Source organism: Sorex fumeus, unplaced genomic scaffold (genome assembly GCF_029834395.1).
Source record: "Sorex fumeus unplaced genomic scaffold, SorFum_2.1 ptg000095l, whole genome shotgun sequence".
NCBI lineage: Eukaryota > Metazoa > Chordata > Mammalia > Eulipotyphla > Soricidae > Sorex > Sorex fumeus.
This window is the reverse complement of record NW_026606152.1, coordinates 16,645,940-16,652,890: the sequence shown is the minus strand read 5'-3', so window position 1 is coordinate 16,652,890 and position 6,951 is coordinate 16,645,940. Positions and strand designations below refer to the sequence as shown.

Genomic DNA, 6,951 nt, shown 5'->3' with positions numbered 1-6,951 from the left:
TTTGATAATTTATTTTTCTCTAGTAGCTTGTAGATATTAGGGGTGGCAGTGGTATATTCTATAATAAACAGTATTGCGTTTTTAAAATGTTGAAGGCCTAAGGTATATAAAAGAGGCAAAATAAAATGAGTAAATATGTACACACATGAACACTTTTGTTGTTTCTTTAGCAATTGCTTGGATGAAAACTGTAGATGGGTAGCATGTATTTAAGTAGCTGGAGATAGGGATCAGGGGTGGTGTGGACTGCAGGAGAGGGTGGAAAGATGGGAAGAGATTATAAGTGTGTGTGTTTCTGAGTGCTATTGTGTGAGAATGTTGAGTTTATAAGAATTCATGCATGCATGTGTGAGTAAGAGAGAGAGAGAGAGAAAGAGAATGAGTGTGTGTGCATGTATCCGTGTGTGTGTGTTTTCTTAGAATAATCCTATATTTCACCTGAACTACTGTACCAAGTGATGCTGTCATTCATTATGAGAATGTAATAAATAAATTTTATTAAATTCAGGTGGTGAAATATGTTGGCCTTTAAGCCCTTCCCCTCCTCCAATTCATCAAATTCTTCCTATAATTTTCATTTACTCCCTGACCTCTTCAGGACTCAATTGGATTCAATCTGCCACATCCAAATTTATCTCTTTTAGAAAAAGTAATTAGATTAAAATATAAATCACACTATTGTTAACATTCAAGTGGGTTCTAATGATAATTAATAATTTCTATTCATAGAAGTACTTATTCAGGCCACACAATAAGGCAAAATTCAGAATATCGGACAGAAGTCAATTATTTCTCAAGCAGAACTAGCTATATTATAGCCATTCTAAAGATGTTAGAAATTTGCAGTACAGACATTAGAGGTTCATGCTATAAGTAAAAGATTTCTCGTTTTCTCACTTGAATCCTATTCTCCATAATAATAATTGAATAAATGAATAAGTGACAGAAATAATTGAATGTTGTTTTCTTCACTTGAAGGTTTTATTCACAGATCTTGTCTCATAAAAATTATTCAGAAAACATTATATTAAACAAACATTCCATGGTGATTAATCAGAATTCTTATGTTTGAAAGTGACAAACTCATACCACACTCATTTTAAACTAAGAAGATACTTGATTCATGTACCTATAAAGCTGGAGTGCCCTCTAGGTATGGTTGGGCCCTAAGAGTTGATTTTAATTTATTTACTTATTGATTGATTGAGTGCTTGACTGAATCACCATGAGTGGTTGACTGAATCACCATTGAGTGGTTGACTGAATCACTAGGACATAAAGAGATACAAAGCTGTTCATGAGTAGGTTTCAGTCATACAGTGTTCCAAGACCCATTGCTCCACCAGTGAACATTTCCCACCTACAGTGTCCCCAGTTTTCCCCCGGAAATCCTTTCTCTCCCTCTCTCTCTCCTCACCCCCGGCCCCTGTCTCTCCCTTTCTTCTACCTATCTACCTATCTACCGATCTCTCCCTTTTGAGGCATCATGGTTTACAACACAGGAACTGATAGGTTACCATGTTTCTTCCTTTACCTATTTTCACTTCACAGTTCTTTTCCAGCATCATCATTTCCAACTATCTTTGTCATAGTGGTCTCTTCTCGATCCCAACTGCCATCTCCCCCAGCCCATAAGGTAGGCTTCTAACAGTGGACCAATCATCCTGGCCCTTATTTCTACTGTCCTAAGGTATTAATCTAAAGTTATGATTTTTCATATCCCACAAATGAATGTAATCCTATATCTGTCGGTCTCCTTCTGACTCATCACACTCATCATGATACTTTCATGTACATCCATTTATAAGCATACTTGATAACTTCATTTTCACTAACAGCTGCATAGTATTCCATTGTTTAGATATACCATAGTTTCTCTAACTAATCATTGAGAAATCTTGGGCATACAAGTTGTTTCCAGATTCTCACTATTGTGAATAGTGCTGCAATGAACATAGAAGTGCAGATAGCATTTCTGCTGTGTGTTTTCGGGCCTGGGAGTATATTGCCAAAAGTGGTATTGCTGGATTCATGGAAGCTCAATTTGTAGCTTTCTGAGAAATGCCCATATTGTTTTCTGAAAAGGCTGAACCAATCGGCATCCCCACCAACAGTGAAGAAGAGACCCTTTCTCCCCACTTCCATGCTGACATTGGTTGCTCTTGTTCTTTTTGATGAGTCAGTCTCTGTGGTGTGAGATATCTCATTGCTGTTTTGATTTGTATCTCCCTGATGATTCATGATGTAGAAAATTTTACCTCTGTTTTTTGGTCATTTGTATATATTCTTTGTATTGTATTTATTGTATGTATTGTATTTATTCTTTGAGGAAGTTTCTGCTCATTTCTTCTCCTCATGTCTTTTTCTCATAAAGTTCTACCAGTGCCATATATATCTTGGGTTATATACAATAAGGGGTTAATTGTATGGGTATTGCATAAAGAATTTTCCCCCATTATGAGGGCTGTCTTTTTATCATGGTCACCATTTTTTCTGAGTTGCAGAAACTTCTTGGTTTAATGTAGTCTCATTTGGTTATCTTCACTTCCTCTTCCTTGGTCAGTGGTGTATCATTCTAGAAGTTTCCCTTAGCTTTAATGTCATGGAGGGATCTTCCCACATTTTTCTCCATATATCTTAAGAATTCAGGTATGATATTGAGGTCTTTAATTCATTTGATATGACTTTGTGACTGGCACTATAAAGAGGTCTGAGTTAAAGTTTTTTTGCATGTTGCTGACCAGTTTTCCCAGCAGCACTTGTTGAAGAGACTTCCTTGCTCAACTTCATATTTATTGAGCCTTTATGATACATTAGGTAATAATAATCTGAGGGCCAGCGTCAGGATATTTGACTATATTCCATTGATCTGAGGCCTGTCCTTATCTGAATATCATGCTAATTTGATTACTAGGACTTTGTAGTAGGGTTTGAAGTTGGGGAAGCTGTTCCCTTCTTCTTTTTACCAAAGATTGCTTTAGCTCATCATGGGAGTTTATTGTTGTGTATGAGTTTCAAGAGTGTTTAATCTATTTCTTTGAAAAATGTTATGGGTATCCTTATAGAAAGTGCATTAAATCTTTATAGCACTGTGGGGTGTATTGCCATTTTGACAGTGTTAATCCTCTCAATCAATGAGCATGGGATGTGATTCCATTTCCTCATATCCTCTTTTATTTCATGAAGTAGTGTTTTGTAGAGTGTTTTTGGTATAGGTCCTTAACCTTTTTAGTAGATTCTAGTATACTTGATTTTCTGAGGTTATTGTGAATGGGTTTGTTTTTCACCTATCTATTTTTTCTCTTTCATTAATAGTATTTGGGAAAGCCATGGACTATTGGATATTGATTTTGTAATATGCTAATTTAGTAAGCAAATCTATTCTTCCCAAGAGCTTTTTGGTAGATCCTTTGGGATTTTCTAAGAATACTATCATGTCATCTCCAAATAGTAAAAGCTTGAGTTCTTCCTTTTTTTTTTATCTGGATGCCCTTGATATCTTTTTCTTACCAAAATCATATGGCAAGTACTTCAAGTACTATGTTGAATAGGAGTGGTGAGAGTGGGTAACTTGTTTTGTGCCTGATTGTATTTTGGGAATCTAGCTCATTGATTTTTCTCCAAGCCTTTAGTTTTTCCCCATTGAGAATAATGCTTGGTGTGGGTTTGTAGTAGTTTCCTTTGACTAGATGGAGGAAAGTACTTTCAACTCCAATTTTGTTGAGAGTTTTTCATCATGAATGTGTGCTGGATCTCATCAAATGCTTTATCTACAACTATTGATATTACCATATGATTTTTATCTTTATTTTATTGAGATGGTGTATTCTGTTGATTGACTTGAGAATGTTAAGCCATCCTTGCATCCCCAAGATAAACATACTTGGTCATAGAGTGTGACCTTTTGTGGAGTTTCTGATTTCTCTTTGCTGTTATAATCTTGAGGATCTTTGCATCTGTATTTATCAAAGAAATAGGTCTGTCATTTTCTTTTTTGTAGTTTCTCTTTCTGATTTGAATATCAGGGTGATCTTTGTCTCATAGAAATTGTTTGGGAGTATTTCTGTTTCTTCAATTTCCTGGAAAATCTTAAAAAATGTTGGCAGTAGGTCCTCTTGAAAGGTTTGAAATTCTTCATTAGAGAACCCATTTGGGTCTGCGCTCCTGTTTTGGGGAATACTTTTGATTATCATTTCAATTTCCTTGTAGTGATGGGTTCAAGTGTTCAAAATATTCTTGGTTCAGCCTTGGGAGGTAATTGGAATCCAGTAATTTATCAATTTATTCAAGATTCTCTCATTTCCTGCTGTAAAGATTCTCAAAATAATCTCTGATGATCCTATGGATTTTGTAGTTTCTATTATGATGTCCCCCTTTGCATTTCTGATTCGGTTTATTAGGATTCTTTCTCTTTTCTTCTTTGTGAGTCTTGCTAGTGGTTTGTCGATCTTATTTATTTTCTCAAAGATCCATGTCTTGCTTTTGTTGGTCTTCTGAATTGTATTTTGGGATTATATCTCATTGATTTCTGCTCCAGGTTTTATTATTTCTTTCCTCCTGGCTAGTTTGGACTCCTTTTCTTGGTCATTTTCCAAAATCTTGAGCTGTAAGTTATTTTTGTAGGCCCTTTCTTTCTTCCAGTTGAATTCTGGCGGAGTTATAAACTTTCCTCTTAGAACTGCTTTTGCTCTGTCCCACAAGTTCTGGTAGTTCCTCGTTGTCCTTTTTTCTGGAATCTTTTTATTTCCTCTTTGATTTCTTCTCTAAGCCAATGGTTGTTCATTACTTCCCTCAAATAAAATATTTTCTTGCCGAGTTTTTGTCTGTTTGATCTATTGAGAAGTGAGAAAGTACTGTTGAAATCTCCATCTAGTATTGTGTTGCTATCAATGTTTTTCTTTAAGTCTATTAGAAGTTGTTTTTACGTATTTTGCTGGTCTGTCATTAGGAGCATCTACATTGAGGAGGGTGAGTTCTTTCTGATGTACAGATCCCATGATCATTAAGAAATAACCTTCACTGTCTCTTATAACCTTTAACCTGAAGTCCATGTGGTCTGATACTAGTATTGCCACTGCAGGTTTTTGGAGGTGTTCATTTCTTGAAGAATTGTTTTCCAGCCTTTGACTTTGAGCCCATGTTTGCTTTGATTATTCAGATGTATTTCTTGCAGGCAGCAGAATGTTGGGTTCGGTTTTCTATTTCATCCTGCCATCCTGTGCCTCTGAATTGGTGCATTTAGTCCATTGACATTGAGAGAGGTCATTGTGATAGGGAGTTTTGCTATCTTTATGTCGAAATTTGGAGTACTTGTGGGGCTTGTCTTAGCTTAAAGTAGCCCTGTTAATTCTTAATGCAACAAAAATATGGAACACTTTACAAGTTGGCCTGTCATCTCTGTGTAAGGATCATGCTAATCTCTGTATCATTTCAATTTTAGTATATGTGTTGCCAAACTGAGTATAAGAGTTGATTTTTTCCCTATTTTTCTCTTCTCATTTCTTTGAGTGTTGTCCTTACTCACTCCTATGGCAGACAGTGATTCCCAATCTAGGAAGGTATTTCAAAGCAGCTTGAAGTGATAAATTTAGAACATTAATGTCCCAGAAGGAAAAGTATGGTTTTTACAATATTATCTTTTACCATACCCAGGGCATCAGTTTTGCAAAATAATTCTTTTGGAAGATGGAGAATTAGTGTTGTTTAATGCTCTTCCCTGAAATCTTCATTAAGAAAATTAAACTGGAGCCTTTTGCTATTCTCACCTCGGTCCCGTGTACATCTCCAGAAAACGGTGGATGGCGTTGTCCGCACTTTGACCACCTTGAAAGTAAGTAGGATTTTTCTCCTGAAGGAAGAGGTGAGAAGCATATTGATGATTTCATTCCACTTTATTACAAGTTCAACTTGAAGGGAAGGTGAGACTCATGAGGCTCCTGTAAAGGACAGAAAAAGGGTCTCAATGTAGTTTAATGGCCCAGACACATTAACAACACAGATGACTCAAAGTAACCTGTGTGCATCTTTGTGTGTATAGTGAGTTTTATATCTACTCATAGTGATTCTCAGTCATTCCACATGGGCAAAACAGACCTGTAATTAAAAATCTAGTTCTCTGAGCAGAATGGGATTTCTTAGGTGATTGAACATGTGTGTAATATTTTATTACTAAGCACATACAACTGTTTGAATGATGTGTACTTTTCGATCAAAAATTAAGTCCAAATATCTCTGAAATGGCAGTCTCCTGATGCCGCACCTGGCTTTCCTCACTGGGGCCCCTTGGAGGGGGTGGGTTGAGTTTCCCTCACCACCCCGAGCAGAGACCTGGCAGCTGAAGACCTCTGCAACCAGCCATAGTTATGCTTAAGACCACTCTCACCACACTTGAAGGAGCCTCATGCATGAAGGAACTGGCAGAGGAACCCAGGTGTGCGGGACCCGGGGCTGAGATATTCAAGACTGCTCGGACCAAGAATGGGCCTCCTCCATCCAGATCCCCCATCTTCCAGTAGCTAAGTGTTACACCCACGGACTGCCTCTGGAGCCATGTAATCCCATCAATGGCCAAGATCCAGATACTGGATCTTGTTGATAAGATAACAACTCATATTGTCCAGTTCTCTTTCTCGGAGAACATGGCAGGTTACCAAGCGTATCTTGCCTACATGGCAGAGACTGGCAAGCTACCCGTGGTGTGTTCTATATGACAAAACCCAGTAACAATGAAGTATCTCATTTCCATGACCGTGAAAAAACCTCCAATGTGGCACTTGCTAAAATCTCAGGGCTAGGACGAATGGAGATGTAATTGGTGCATGATACCAGTATTCCTCCCACCATGCCCCCAAACATGCCTTTGTGGCAGGGCATTCTCTTTTGTTCTCTGGGGCCATGGCATGCCAGAGAGCCACTCGTGGTGGGCAACTCATGGTCTTGGCTGGCAGGACG

At 37.6% G+C, this 6,951-nt stretch overlaps 1 pseudogene; it reads right to left on the bottom strand.

The window, feature by feature from the left end:
- Positions 1-5,360: 5,360 nt before the first annotated feature.
- On the bottom strand, positions 5,361-5,457 carry LOC130041052 (uncharacterized; annotated as a pseudogene).
- Positions 5,458-6,951: the final 1,494 nt, after the last annotated feature.